The following is a 16,419-nucleotide window of genomic DNA, read 5'->3' as shown; positions in this document are numbered from 1 at the left end:
AATTTTTTGTGATGTTTTGCTTTTTATTTTTTCTTTTGGTTTTTGATCATTCTTTCTTTTTTCTTTTTAATTAAGTGAGAAGCAGAGAGGCAGAGACAGACTCCCATGTGCACTGCAACTGGAATCCACCTGGGAAGCCCCTCTGCCCCTCTGGGCCACTGCTAAATTGCTTGGCAACCAAGCCATTTTAGCACCTGAGGCAAGGCCATGAAGCCATCCTCAGTGCCCAGGGCCAACTTCTTCAAACTGTTTGAGCCATGGCTGCAGAAGCAGGAGAGAGAGGAGAAGGGGGAAGGAGGAGAATCAGATTGATCACTTCTTTTGTGTGCCCTCACCAGGAATCAAATCTAGGACTTCCCCATGCTGGGCCAAAGCTATACACTGAGCCAACAGGCCAGGGCCACAATCTTTGTTTTCTGTGGTTTTTCTTTTTTACTTGTCATTATATTTTTAAAATTTATATTTTTATTGTATGTTTTAATTTTTACACTTCATTTTTTGTTGCTTTTTTGTTCTAGTTCTTAACAAGATTACTTTAATGCCAACAAAGAAGAAGAAATTAAATACCATGGATACACAAGAAAGAAACATAGGTTCAGAAAGAAAATTAAAAATCTCCAGAAAAACATCTCAATCATATGGAAACCCTGGAGTTAAATGATAGAGAATTTTAAAGTTAAGTTCCGAAAATACTTAACAAGATGTGAGAAAATACCAATAGGCAAATTAATGAGCTCACCAAAGAGATAGAAACATAAAAGCAGAGACGGAGAACTCAATGCAGAACTGAAAAATGATGTACCAAGTATAGCTACTAGAACAAGCCACATAAAGGAAAGAATAAGTGACATCAAAGACAGGCAACTAGAGATGTTACAGAGAGGAGGAGAGAGATTCATGATTTTAAAAAAACTGAGAAAGATCTATAAGAACTGTATAAGAATAATGGGTATATCAGAAGAAGAAGAGAGGTATAAAGAAATGGAGAGCCTATTCAAACTAAAATTGATAAGAATTTCCCAAGCCTATGGAAAACATTAGAACCTCAAATCCAAGTAGCAAACAGAACAGTGAGTTACCTCAACCCAAACAGACCTACTCCAAGGCACATCATAATAAAATAATCAAAAACCAATGACAAAGAAAGAATCCTCAAGGCACCTATGGAAAAGAAGTACATAACACATAAAAGAGACCCTGTGGGGTTATCATTAGATTTCTCAGCAGAAACTCTACAAGTCAGAAGAAAGTGGAACCAAACATTTAAAGTACTGAAAGAGAGGAATTACTAGCCAAGAATACTATATCAGGGGGATGACGTCAGAGTAATGGCGCGGTAGGAAGTGATACCAATAAATCTCCCCCAAAACTCAACAAGATCTTCAACCAGAAACAGAAAAACCTATCCTTGGAGCCTCCAGATGTTTCACAATGCACCCGAAGTTATTGTCGAGCAAAAAATTGGCTAAATATATCATCAAACCCTGAAGGAAATAGGGAGTAAGAAATGCTCCGCCTTCCTCACTAACTTAAATAGGGCTGCTTTCACTGGGAACTGAGAGTATAGGAACTAAAGTGGGCAAAGGGGGTGAATAGATCCAGGCCGTGGCACAAACAGCCGAACCAGGCTGTGGCACAGAGATCCAAGCTGAGGAAAAACTGTGCCTGTGGCAACCCAGTCAGTACAAGCTAACACTTGCACCAAACCCAGACAAAGAAAGACAAGTGGGGCAGCCATTTTCCCTGATCTCCTGGTTGGTGTGCACAGATAGTGGGTGAGAGATTCCTTCGAAAGCCCCGGGAGTGGGTGCCCGTGTTATCCCACAAAGGGGCAGAGTCAGGGGCCGTTATGTGGGCCAAAAGCAGAATCTCGGGCCGCCCCAGTGCCATGAAAAGGCCACACACGGGGAGGGAGCGAGAGCCAATTCCAACGCTGGAACTTTTCCATGCAGGCAGGAGTTACACTCAAACTGTGAGGCGGCCAGCCTGATATCCTGGTCGGTGCACATGGAGAGTGGGCAAGAAATTCCTCCGAGGACCTCAGGAGTGGGCACCCGTGTTATCCCACAGAGGGGCGGAGTCAGAGGCCTCTGTGTGGGCCAAAAGTGGAATCTCCAGGCCACCCCAGTGCCCTGAAAAAGCCATGCACGGGGAGGGAGCGAGAGCCAATTCCAACGCTGGAACTTTTCTGTGCGGGCGGAGGTTTCACTCAGAGTGTGAGACTGCTGGCCTAATATCCTGCTCTGCGCACATATAGTGAGCAAGAGTTTCCTCCAAGCACCCCGGGAGTGGACGCTCTCCCATGTTACCGGACAGAGTGGCAGAACCAGAGGTCTTTGAGTGGGCAGAAGCCTCGCCTGATTATGCTAACAACTCTGACTGACTGAGCCTTACCCAGAGCCCTGTGCTGAGTGGAAATAGAGTGGGGAGTGGCCAGCTCTGTGAGCCTCTTACTATCCAGGCAGAGGCAGCAGCAACCCCATAGCTGGATTATCAGGCTACTAATTGAGGAAGGAAAGACTAGGAGAGAGGCTCCAGGAACACGGACTCTCTCACTGTCGGAGCCTATAAATGCTAATGAGCCTCGACTGCCAACGAGACTGAAGCACAATACATGACATCGCCATAGAGACTTATCAACTGCAAACCTCTACCTGAGCATGCCAAAGGGGCAGAACCCGGGGTACAGAGTCACCAACCAGGAAGAGGGAGAGAAAAGAAAAAGCAAGAAGATAACCTCTCAAAATCAAGAATAATCCGCAGACTTTATAACCTATCCCATTCTATTATATTTGTTCATTTGTTTCTCTTATCTTCATTCTTCATTTTTTTTTTCCTCCTCCAATTTGGTCGTTTAACTCTCTGCCGGTCTTACTCTCTCCTCTCCTTGAACTACACTACCCATAAGTGTTACATCTCCCATTATCATTTCTTTCCTCTTCCTTTCTCTCTATGAGGGTTGCACTCCAAAACCCTTAACTCTCTCTCTCCTCTTTTTTCTTTTTTCTTTTTTTAGTGGTACCCTCTTTTTTTTCTCTCTCTCTTTTTCTTTTCTCCCTCTATATTAGTTTCTTCCTTTCTCGTTTACGTCTCCTCTCATTCAAACCTCAATAACGAACAAATTATCTTATCTATGACTCAAACTTATGTTTGTGGCATTTGGGGGAGGGGGGTTACTTTACCTTTTTAACTCACTAGCAGTGCTCCCATTCTTGGCTCTCCATTTTATCTAGTTCTTGTTCCACTAAATACAATAGTAATTTTTTTATTTGTCCCCCCATTTTCCTGTTTCACTATTATTCCTCTCATCATAACTCTTAGTCAACCAACACCTAAAAGCAAAGCATTTTATTCCTGACCAAAATTTTTTCCTTATTTGCTTTGTGTGGGTCCATACCCTCTTTTTTTTTCTTTTTTTCTTTTCTTTTCTTTTTTTTTTTTTTTTTTTTGCCCCTTTATTACTTCTCCCCAATTCAGGCCCTCCATTACAGGCATTGTTTGCTTCCATTTAGTACAATATAATTCACAGTTCACCACAAGATTTTCTCAAGAAAGAGGGGAGAGGAGAGGAGAGGAAAAAAGGAGGGAGGGAATAATTTCCTTTTTTTAATTTTTATTTTATTTTTTTTATTTAATTATTAATTTTTTAAAAAAAAAGCTCTTCAATTTTTTATATTTTTATCTTTTCATTCTTTATCAAATCTCATTAATACTATCATCAAAACCACCCTCAGATGCCATTAAGGAAGAGAAAATTGAATATCATGGATACAAAAGAAAGAGAGGTAACACAGATAGATGAGAAAAAATCTATGGAGAAAAAATTTAATATATTGGAAACCTTGGAGTAAAATGACAAAGAATTTAAAATAGAAATCCTAAAAATACTCAGAGATATACAAGAAAACACAGAAAGGCAACTTATGGAGCTCAGAAAACAACTCAATGAACACAAAGAATATATTTCCAAGGAAATTGAAACTATAAAAACAAATCAAACAGAGATAAAAAAACTCAATTCACGAGCTGAAAAACGAGGTAACAAGCTTCGCTAATAGAACAGGCCAGATAGAAGGTAGGATTAGTGAAATAGAAGACAAGCAACTTGAAGCACAACAGAGAGAAGAAGAAAGAGACTCAAAAATTTAAAAAAATGAGATAGCCCTACAGGAATTATCTGACTCCATCAAAAAGAATAACAGAAGAATAATAGGTATATCAGAGGGAGAAGAGAGAGAAAATGGAATGGAGAACATACTCAAACAAATAATAGATGAGAACTTCCCAAGCCTGAGGAAAGAACTAAAGCCTCAAATTCAAGAAGCAAACAGAACTCCGAGTTTCCTTAACCCCAACAAACCTACTCCAAGGCACATCATAATGAAATTGGCACAAACCAATGACAAAGAAAAAATTCTCAAGGCAACCAGGGAAAAGAAGAATACAACATATAAAGGAAGGCCCATTAGATTATCATCAGATTTCTCAGCAGAAACTCTACAAGCTAGAAGAGAGTGGACCCCAATATTTAAAGTCCTGAAAGAAAGGAACTTTCAGCCACGAATACTATACCCATCAAAGCTATCCTTCAAATATGAAGGAGAATTAAAAACATTCACAGATACAGAAAAGATGAGGGAACTTATCATCAGAAAACCCCCACTCCAGGAATTACTGAAGGGGGTTCTCCAATCAGATACAAAGAACAAAAAAAAAAAAAACACAAACAAACACAAAGCCACAAGTAAAAGCTCCAAGAAGAACACAATAAAATCAAATTTAAACTGTGACAACAACAAAAAGAAAGGGGGGGAGAGGATGGAGATTAACAGTAACAAAGGACGATGGAGTGCAAAAGTACTCACAAAATTGTGTACTATGATGATCAGGGTAGGAACCCTTTTCATTACTTAAAAGTAACCACCATTGAAAAAGCCACCACAGAAGCACATGATCTAAAAAAGATAGCAACAGAGGAAAGATGTATGGAATACAACCAAATGAAAACAAAAGATAGAAAAATAAAAGAGAAGGATCAAACAAGACACAAAACTAACAGAAAGCAATCTATAAAATGGCAATAGGGAACTCACAAGTGTCAATAATTACACTAAATGTAAACGGATTAAACTCACCAATAAAAAGGCACAGAGTAGCAGAATGGATTAAAAAAGAAAATCCAACTGTATGCTGCCTACAAGAAACTCACCTAAGTAACAAGGATAAAAACAAATTCAAAGTGAAAGGCTGGAAAACAATACTCCAAGCAAATAACATCCAACAAAAAGCAGGCGTAGCAATACGTATATCTGATAATGCTGACTACAAGACAGCAAAAGTACTCAGAGACAAAAATGGCCATTTCATAATGGCTAAGGGGACACTGAATCAAGAAGACATAACAATTCTTAATATATATGCACCAAATCAAAATATATAAGGAGCACCAAAATATATAAGACAGCTACTTATTGACTTTAAAACAAAAACTGACAAAAATACAGTCATACTTGGAGACTTTAATACACCGCTGACGGCTCTAGATCGGTCATCCAAACAGAGAATCAACAAAGATATAGTGGCCTTAAACAAAACACTAGAGCACTTGGATATGATAGACTTCTACAGGACATTTCATCCCAAAATGACTGAGTATACATTTTTCTCCAGTGTACATGGATCATTCTGAAGAATTGACCATATGTTGGGCCACAAAAACAACATCAGCAAATTCAGAAAAATTGAAGTTGTACCAAGCATATTTTCCGATCATAAAGCTTTGAAACTAGAATTCAACTGCAAAAAAGAGGAAAAAAATCCCACAAAAATGTGGACACTAAACAACATACTTAAAAAAATGAATGGGTCAAAAAAGAAATAAATGCAGAGATCAAAAGATATATACAGACAAATGAAAATGACAATACAACATATCAGAATCTATGGGATACAGCAAAAGCAGTGATAAGAGGGAAGTTCATATCACTTCAGGCATATATGAACAAACATGAGAGAACCCAAGTGAACCACTTAACTTCACACCTTAAGGAACTAGAAAAAGAAGAACAAAGACAACCCCAAACCAGTGGAAGAAAGGAGATAATAGAAGTCAGAGCAGAAATAAATGAAATAGAGAACAGAAAAACTATAGAAAAAATGAATAGAACAAGGAGCTGGTTCTTTGAAAAGATCAACAAAATTGACAAACCCTTGGCAAGACTTACCAAGGAAAAAAGAGAAAGAACTCATATAAACAAAATCCAAAATGAAAGAGGAGAAATCACCACGGACACCATAGATATACAAAGAATTATTGTAGAATACTATGAAAAACTTTATGCCACTAAATTCAACAATCTAGAAGAAATGGATAAATTTCTAGAACAATACAACCTTCCTAGACTGAGTCAAGAAGAAGCAGAAAGCCTAAACAGACCTATTAGTAGAAAAGAAATAGAAAACACCATTAAAAACCTCCCCAAAAATAAAAGTCTAGGCCCAGACTGCTATACCAGTGAATTTTATCAAACATTCAAAGAAGACTCGGGTCCTATCCTACTCAAAGTCTTCCAAAAAATTGAAGAAGAAGCAATACTTCCAAACACATTTTATGAGGCCAACATAACCCTTATACTGAAACCAGGCAAAGATGGCACAAAAAAATAAAGCTACAGACCAATATCTTTAATGAATACAGATGCTAAAACACTAAACAAAATACTAGCAAATCAAATACAACAACATATTAAAAAAATAATACATCATGATCAAGTGGGATTCATCCCAGAATCTCAAGGATGGTTCAACATACGTAAAACGGTTAACGTAATACACCATATCAACAAAACAAAGAACAAAAACCACATGATCTTATCAATAGACACAGAAAAGGCTTTCGATAAAATACAACACAATTTTATGTTTAAGAATCTCAACAAAATATGTATAGAAGGAAAATATCTCAACATGATAAAGGCAATATATGCTAAACCATCAGCTAACATCATATTAAATGTCAAAAAACTGAAGGCTTTCCCCCTTAAATCAGGAACAAGACAGGGTTGTCTACTCTCTACACTCTTATTTAATTTGGTACTAGAGGTTCTAGCCAGAGCAATCAGACAGGACAAAGAAAAAAAAAGGCATCCATATCGGAAAAGAAGAAGTAAAGGTATCACTTTTTGCAGATGATATGATCCTATACATCAAAAACCCCAAAGAATCCACAAAAAGAATACTAGAAACAATAAGCCAATGCAGTAAGGTCGCAGGATACAAAATTAACATACAGAAGTCAATAGCCTTTCTATATGCCAAGAATGAAACATTTGAGAATGAACTCAAAAGAATAACCCCCTTCACAATTGCAACAAAAAAAATAAAATACTTAGGAATAAACATAACAAAGAATGTAAAGGACTTATATAATGAAAACTATGAACCATTGTTAAGGGAAATTGAAAAAGGTATAATGAGATGGAAGAATATTTTTATTCTTGGTTAGGAAGAATAAATATAATCAAGATGGCCCTATTACCCAGAGCAATATACAAATTTAATGCAATTCCCATCAAAATTCCAATGACATTTTTTAAAGAAATGGAGCCAAAAAATCATCAGATTTATATGGAACTATAAAAACCCCCGAATAGCCAAAGCAATCCTAAAGAAAAAAATGAAGCTGGGGGCATTACAATACCTGACTTCAAACTATATTATAGGGCCACGACAATCAAAACAGCATGGTATTGGCAGAAAAATAGACACTCAGACCAATGGAACAGAATAGAAAACCCAGAAATAAAACCATATATATATATAGTCAAATAATTTTTGATAAAGGGGCCAACAACACACAATGGAGAAAAGAAAGCCTCTTCAATCAATGGTGCTGGGAAAACTGGAAAGCCACATGCAAAGGAGTGAAACTGGACTACAGTTTTTCCCCCTGTACTAAAATGAACTCAAAATGGGTCAAAGATCTAAACATAAGACCTGAAACAATAAAGTATATAGAAGAGGACATAGGTACTAAACTCATAGACCTGGGCTTTAAAGAGCATTTTATGAATTTGACTCCAAAGGCAAGAGAAGTGAAGGCAAAAATTAATGAATGGGACTACATCAGACTAAGAAGTTTTTGCTCTGCAAGAGATACTGATAACAAACTAACAGACAGCCAACTAAATGGGAAATGATATTTTCAAACAACAGCTCAGATAAGGGCCTAATATCCAAAATATACAAAGAACTGATAAAACTCAACAAGAAACAATCCAATAAAAAAATGGGAAGATGACATGAACAGACACTTCTCCCAGGAAGAAATACAAATGGCCAACAGATATATGAAAAGATGCTCACCTTCATTAGTTATTAGAGATATGCAAATCAAAACTGCAATGAGATACCACCTCACACCTGTTAGATTAGCTATTATTAACAAGACAGGTAATAGCAAATGTTGGAGAGGCTGTGGAGAAAAAGGAACCCTCAGACACTGCTGGTGGGAATGTATAGTACAACCATTATGGAAGAAAGTATGGTGGTTCCTCAAAAAACTGAAAATAGAACTACCTTATGACCCAGCAATCCCTCTACTGGGTATAGACCCCAAAAACTCAGAAACATTGATACGTAAAGACACATGCAGCCCCATGTTCATTGCAGCATTGTTCACAGTGGCCAGGACATGAAAATAACCAAAAAGCCCATCAATAGATGACTGGATAAAGAAGAAGTGGCACATATACACTATGGAATACTACTCAGCCATAAGAAATGATGACATCGGTTCATTTACCGCAAAATGGTGGGATCTTGATAACATTATACGAAGTGAAATAAGTAAATCAGAAAAAAACAGGAACTGCATTATTCCATACGTAGGTGGTACATAAAAGTGAGACTAAGAGACATTGATAAGAGTGTGGTGGTTACAGGGGGAGGTGGAGAGGGAGAGGGAAAAGGGGAGGGTAGGGGCACAAAGAAAACTAGATAGAAGGTGACAGGACAATCTGACTTTGGGTGATGGGTATGCAACATAATTGAACGACAAGATAACCTGGACATGTTATCTTTGAATATATGTATCCTGATTTATTGATGTCACCCCATTAAAAAAATAAAATTATTAAAAATAAATAAATAAATAGATGACTACCAAAAAAAAAAAAAAGGACTATATCAATCAAAGTTATCCTTCAAATATGCAAGAGAAATAAAAACTTTTACAGATATACAGAAGCTGTTGCCTTAAACGACACACTGGACCAAATGGACATAAAAGACATTTACAGGACATTTTATCCCAAAATGTCAGATTATAGTTCCTCTCCAGTGTGCATGGAATATTCTCAAGGATAGACCATATATTGGGCCACAACACTAACATCAACAAATTCAGGAAGATTTAAATTATACCAAGCTTATTTTCTGATCACAGGTTTTAAAATTAGAATCCAACTGCAAAAAGTAAGTAAGAAAACTTAAAAGAATGTGGAAATTAAACAACATACTTCTTAAAAATGACGAGTCAAAGAAGAAATAAAAGTATAGATCAGAATATACATACAAACAAAAATGACAACACAACATATTAAAATTTCTAGGATATCTGTGAAAGCAGTAATAAAAGGAAGTTTAGATCATTACAGGCTTATATCAAGAAAGATGAGAGATCCCAAATAAACAACCTAACATCACATCTTAAGAAACTAGAAAAAGAAGACCAAAAGCAACCCAAAGTCAGCAGAAGAAAAGAAGTAGTAAAAATTAGAATGAAACTAAATGAAATAGAGAACAACAAGAAACTATTAAAAATTAATACAGCAAAGAGCTGTTTCTTTGAAAGGATCAAAAAAATTGACAAATACATGGTTAGATTCACTAAGAAAAGAATGGGAAAATTTTATATAAACAAAATTCAAAATGAAAGAGGTGAAATTACCACAGACATCATAGATATACAAAGGATTATAGTAAAATACTATGAAAGATTATGTGCCACCAAATTCAACAACCTAAAAAAAATGGATAAATTTCTATAAGTATACACTCTTCCTAGAATGAGTCAAGCAAAAGTGGAAAACCTAAATGGACCCATAAGCAGGGAGGAAATAGAAATAACTAAGAAAAACCTCTGGAAAAACAAAAGTTCATGACCAGATGGCTACACTAGTGAATTACCAAACATTCATAAGAGATTTGGTACCTATCCTTCTCAGTCTTCCAAAAACTAGAAGAAGCAATATTCTCCAACACATTTTATGAGGTCAACATAACTGTCATACCAAAATCTGGCAAGGACACAAAACACACACACACACACACACACACTACAAACCAATATCTCTAATAAATACAGATATAAAAATCTAAAAAAAATACTAGCAAACTGAATAAAGCAACAACACATTAAAAAGAAATATATTATCAAGTGAGATTCATTCCAGGAGCACAAGGATTATCAACATACTGAAATCAATCAACATAATATACCATATCAACAAAACAAAGAAGAAAACTCATATGATTCTATTAATATATGCAGAAAAGGCATTCGATAAGATATAACAGCTCTTTATGTTTAAAACACTCAATAAAATAGAAGGAAAGTACCTCAACATCATAAAGGCCATGTATGATAAACCATCAGCTAATATTTACTAAATGAAAAAAATGAAGAATTTTTCTCTAAAGTCAGGATCAAGATATGGCTGCCCACTCTCTCCACTCTAATTCAACATAGTTCTGGAAGTTTTAGCCAGAGCAATCAGGCAAGAGAAAGAAATAAAAGGCATCCATATAGAAAAAAAAAAAAGTAAAAGTATCACTTTTTGCAGATGGCATGATCCTGTATATAAAAAACCCCAAAGACTCCACCAAAATACTATTAGGAACACAAAACCAATACAGTAAAGTTGCAGGATACAAAATCAGTATAGATACGTCTATTGCTGCCTGACCAGGTGGTGGTGCAGTGGATAGTGTGTCAGTGGGATGTGGAGAACCCACGTTCAAAACCCTGAGGTCGCCAGCTTGAGCGTAAGCTCATCCTGCCTGAGCAAGGGCTCACCAGCTTGAGAGTGGGGTCTCTAGCTTGAGCATCAAATCATAGATATGACTCCATGATTGCTGGCTTGAGTCCAAAGGTCACTGGCTTGAAGCCCAAGGTCACTGGCTTGAGCCCAAGGTCTCTTGCTTGAGAAAGGGGTCACTTGCTCTGCTGTAGCCCCCAGTCAAGGCACATACGAGAAAGCAATCAGTGAACAACTAAGGAGATGCAATGAAAAATTGATGCTTCTCATCTTTTTCCCTTCCTGTCTGTCTGTCCCTATCTGTTCCTCTCTCTGTCTCTGTCAAAGAAAAAGAAAAGAAGTTTATCGCTACTCTTTATGCCAAGGATGAAACTTTGGAAAATGAACTAAAAACATTTTTTTTACAATTATAACAAAATACCTAGTAGTAAACTTAAAAAAGAATGTGAAGGACTTATATATTGAAAACTACAAAAAAAATTTTTTTTGGCAGAGACAGAGAGTCAGAGAGAAGGACAGATAGGGACAGACAGACAGGAAGGGAAATAGAGGAGAAACATCAATTCTTTGTTGCAGCTCCTTAGGTGTTCATTGATTGATTTCTCATATGTGCCTTGACCGGCGGGCTACAGCAGAACGAGTAACCCTTTCCTTGAGCCAGTGACCTTGGGCTCAAGCTGGCAAGCCCTGCTCAAACCAGATGAGCCCACACTCAAGCTGGTAAACTCAGGGTCTCAAACCTGGGTCCTCCACAAATGAGTCTGATGCTCTATCCACTGTGCCACCACCTGGTCAGGCTACAAAACATTTTAAAAGAAATAGAAAAATACATAATGAAATAAAAAATATTCTATGTTCCTGGATTGAAATAATTAACATAGTAAAATGGCCATATTACTCAAAGCAATATACAAATGTAATGCAACCCCCATAAAACTTTCAATGTCATTTTTTAAAAGAAATAGAGCAAAATATCACCAGGTTTGTATGGAAACTCCAGATATCCAAAGCAATTCTGAGGAAAAAGAATGAAGCCAGAGGTATCACACTACCTGACTTCAAATGATACTATAGAGACATGATAATTAAAACAGCATGGTATTGGCAGAAAAACAGACACAGACCAATGGAACAGAATCAAGAACCAGAAGTAAAGCCACATATATGTGGACAAATAATCTTCAACAAAGGAGCCAAAAACACACAATGGAGAAAAGAAAACCTCTTCAATAAATGGTGCTGGGAAGGCCCTGGCCGGTTGGCTCAGCGGTAGAGCGTCAGCCTAGCGTGCGGAGGACCCGGGTTCGATTCCCGGCCAGGGCACACAGGAGAAGCACCTATTTGCTTCTCCACCCCTCCGCCGCACTTTCCTCTCTGTCTCTCTCTTCCCCTCCCGCAGCCAAGGCTCCATTGGAGCAAAGATGGCCCGGGCGCTGGGGATGGCTCTGTGGCCTCTGCCCCAGGTGCTAGAGTGGCTCTGGTCGCAACATGGCGACACCCAGGATGGGCAGAGCATCGCCCCCTGGTGGGCAGAGCGTCGCCCCTGGTGGGCGTGCCGGGTGGATCCCGGTTGGGCGCATGCGGGAGTCTGTGTGACTGTCTCTCCCTGTTTCCAGCTTCAGAAAAATGAAAAAAAAAAAAATGGTGCTGGGAAAATTGGAAAGCCACATGCAGAAGAATAAAACTTGACTACAGTTTGTCTCCCTGAAAAAAATTAATTTAAAATGGATCAAAGACAATATAAGAACTGAAACAATCAATTACATAGAAAACAACATAAGTACTAAACTCATAGACTTTGCCTGTAAAGAAGAATTTATGAATTTTACCCCAAAGGCAAGGGAAGTAAAGGCAACAATAAATGAAAGGGACTATATCAAACTAAAAAACAAACAAACAAAAAACAGACAATAAAACAAATAGGCAGCCAACTAAATGAGAGATAATATTTGCCAACAACAGCTCTGATAAGAGGTTAATATCCAAAATATATAAAGAATTCAGAAAGCTCAGCAACAAACAAGCAAACAATACAATTAAAAAATGGGGTGAAGACCTGAACAACACCTCTTTCAAGCAGACATACAACTGGCCAACAGATATATGAAATGACGTTCATCTTCACTACATATTAGAGAAATGCAAATAAAAACTACGAGATACCACCCCATCCCTGTTAGATTGGATATTATGAACAAAACAAGTAATAACAAGTGTTGGAGAGGCTGTGGAGAAAAAGAAAACCTCATACACTGCTGGTGGAAATACAAATTAGTACAACCATTATGAAAGAAAGTATGGTAGTTTCTCAAAAATTTAAGAATAGAACTATTATATGACCCAGTAATTCCTCTACTGGGTATCTACCCCCCAAAACTAAAAAACATTGGTATATAAAGACACATACAATCCCATGTTCATCACAGCATTATTCACAATGTCCAAGACATGGAAACAACCAAAGTGTACTACTTTGATAGAGTATTGGATAAAAAAAGATGTGGTACATATATACAATGTAATACTACTCAGCCATAAGAAATGACGACAAGCCCTGGCCGGTTGGCACAGTAGTAGAGCATCGGTCAGGCGTGTGCAAGTCCTTGGTTCAATTCCTGGACAGGGCACACAGGAGAAGCACCCATCTACTTCTCCACCCTTCCCCCTCTCCTTCTTCACTATCTCTCTTCTCACACAACCAAGGCTCCACTGGAGCAAAGTTGGCCCGGGTGCTGAGGACAGCTTTGTGGCCTCCGCCTGAGGTGCTAGAATGGCTCTGGCCATGATGGAGCAACACCCCAGATGGGCAGAGCATTGCCCCCTTGTGGGCATGCTGAGTGGATCCCAGTCAGGCACATGTGGAAGTCTGACTGCCTCCCCACTTCTAACTTCAGAAAAATACAAAAAATAAAAATTTTAAAAAATGATGACATATTGCCATTTACAAAAACATGGATGGAGCTTGAGAACATTCTACTGAATGAAATAAGTAAATTAGAAAAAGCTAAGAACTGTATGATTTCATGCATAGGTGGGATATAAAGCTGAGACTCATGGACATAGATAAAAATGAAGAGGTTACCAGAGTGAGGGGAATGTGAGAAAAGGGTGGGAGAAGGTAGTAAAGAGGAATAAATATATAGTGATAGAAAATGATTTAAATTTGGATGATGTGTATACAACATAGTCAGCTGTTCCAAAGCTATATAAATGTTTACCTGAAACCTATGTATTCTTATTAATCATTGTCATCCTGTAAAATTTAATTTTCTAAATAAAATTTTAAAAATATTTTTATTTAATGTTGAGTGCTTATCATATGCCTTGCATTATGCTAAACCCTTTATATGCAATGTGGCTTTTAATCTTCATAGTAAACCAAATGTTGTATCCTATCATTTTTTATAGAGAAAGAAACTGAAGTTAGAGAACAGAGAAATAACTTGCCCCAAAATGCACAGATCCTAAGTGGCAGAGCCTGGGTAGTCTGTCTAACATCTGATCTCACAATATGAGGCACAGGTATTATACTGCTAAACTTATACAGGGGCGGGATAGTAATTGGTGTGATATTTTGCATGTATGATATCCATATAACATGTGAAATTGAAACTTTGGTTTTCCTTCATGACTTCTCACTGGTAAGTTTCTTTCTTTCTTTTTTTTTTTTTTACCTTAGTTCTGATTGATTGCTTCCTTTTTTTTTTTTTTTCTTGAACATCACTTAGAACTTTTTCTGTTCCAAGTGGCAGAAAACTTGGTTTAACAGGAAAAAAGAAAAAAGGGATCTATTAGCCCACATTGTTGGAAAATTCAGAACTGCAGGGGAGGAAGTGGCTTCTATTTTGTGGACAGAGCACAGAAAATAAAAGCAAAAAAAAAAAAATACCCCTGAGTTTAGCTACAATATCTAAGTAAAAAAAAATATATCGAAAAAGATCCAAGATGGTGACAGAGTAAGAGGACGTTACACTGACCAACTCTTAGAACCAAAATAAGATAGAGCACTCAACCTAAATAACTAAAGATTATAGAAGTCATGTCAAGACTAGTAGGAAGAGTAAAGATAAGAAAAGGGCTGCCCCCACTCCCAGGGCTGGTAGCTGAGATTTTGAAGGGATATCTCAGTTGCAAAGGTTCCCCTTGAGGAATGTGAGGTTTCATCCCCACACTGGACTCCCTAGCCCAGAGCACTAGAGCCAGGAAGAAGTGCCCACAAAACATATGGCTGTGAAAAACAGCAAAGGATCCTGCCTGCCTGAGAGAGACAGGGGTCTACTAGAGACACAGGTGCCTGTTAAAGGGCCAATGCACAAAATTTCATTTGCAGCCACTCATTCTGGGCTTCTGGGCTCCTGAGTAGAGCAGATTAGAGTCATATGGGGAGAGACTGGAGTTTGTGGCTCTGGGGACAGAGCTTAAGAAACAGTCACCAGGATCCCTGTGACTTACTGTCTCACACCACAAACACCATCTTTCTTGGGTGGAATACTGTTCTTATGGAATCAGTCTGAGGTAATGCAATAGCCCCACCCTCTGAATTCCCTGTTGTGCCACCCTGAAAAGCTTATGCCCAGTTGAGGAGTCAGCTGCCTGGCCTAGGGTGTAAAGGTACAGGCAGACCCAGAGGGTGTCAGTGACTAAGTTTTGTGGCTTTGGGGCAGGGGCCGTTACTCTTACTCTTTCATGAGTCTGCTGGATGCTTTCCCCCTCATGGGAGATCCACTAGCCCCACTCTCCAGGTTCCCAGTGACCCCACCCCCCAGAGTCTTGATAACTGTCCTCCTAAGGTCTGAGCAGAATAGACTTAGTTCTGTGGGTCTGGGGTCCATTCACTCTTTCCACCTTCCCCCAAGCCTGACTGGTGCCTTCCCCTCATGGGAGATCCACTAGCCCCATCTCCCACCTCCTCAACCCCCAATGGGCCTGCTGTGTTGACCAACAGGATCTAGGACACTAAGTTGTGTAGCTCTAGAACAAGGGTCATTTTCCCTTTATATACCCCACTGATGTACAGCCCTCCCTTTATACAGCCAAATATTGGTCTGTTGGGCCTAATAAACTCTGCTGCCTTCATTCTAAAAATTTCCTGCAACCTTGCCACCCCACAAAGGTATGAAAGTGCTCAGCAGGTGGCAGCTAGACTTAATATACTCCAAGGCACTTGCTGAATGGCCTCAAACCTAGCACTGGCACTGAGTTTAAACCTGTATTGATCTGGTAAACACCTACCCGGTGACTCTCAGAGAACCTACCTCATGCAACTTGAGTACTGCCAGAGACTTTTTCAGTGACTGAGGCTAATAGGCAGGTGGCAGGCAGAGGCCGAAAGAAGCTGCTGGAGCCTAATCTTGAGATGCAATGGAACATTTGCTTACTA

The sequence above is a fragment of the Saccopteryx leptura genome, chromosome 2 (genome assembly GCF_036850995.1).
Source record: "Saccopteryx leptura isolate mSacLep1 chromosome 2, mSacLep1_pri_phased_curated, whole genome shotgun sequence".
Classification (NCBI taxonomy): Eukaryota; Metazoa; Chordata; class Mammalia; order Chiroptera; family Emballonuridae; genus Saccopteryx; species Saccopteryx leptura.
This window is presented reverse-complemented; position numbering follows the sequence as displayed.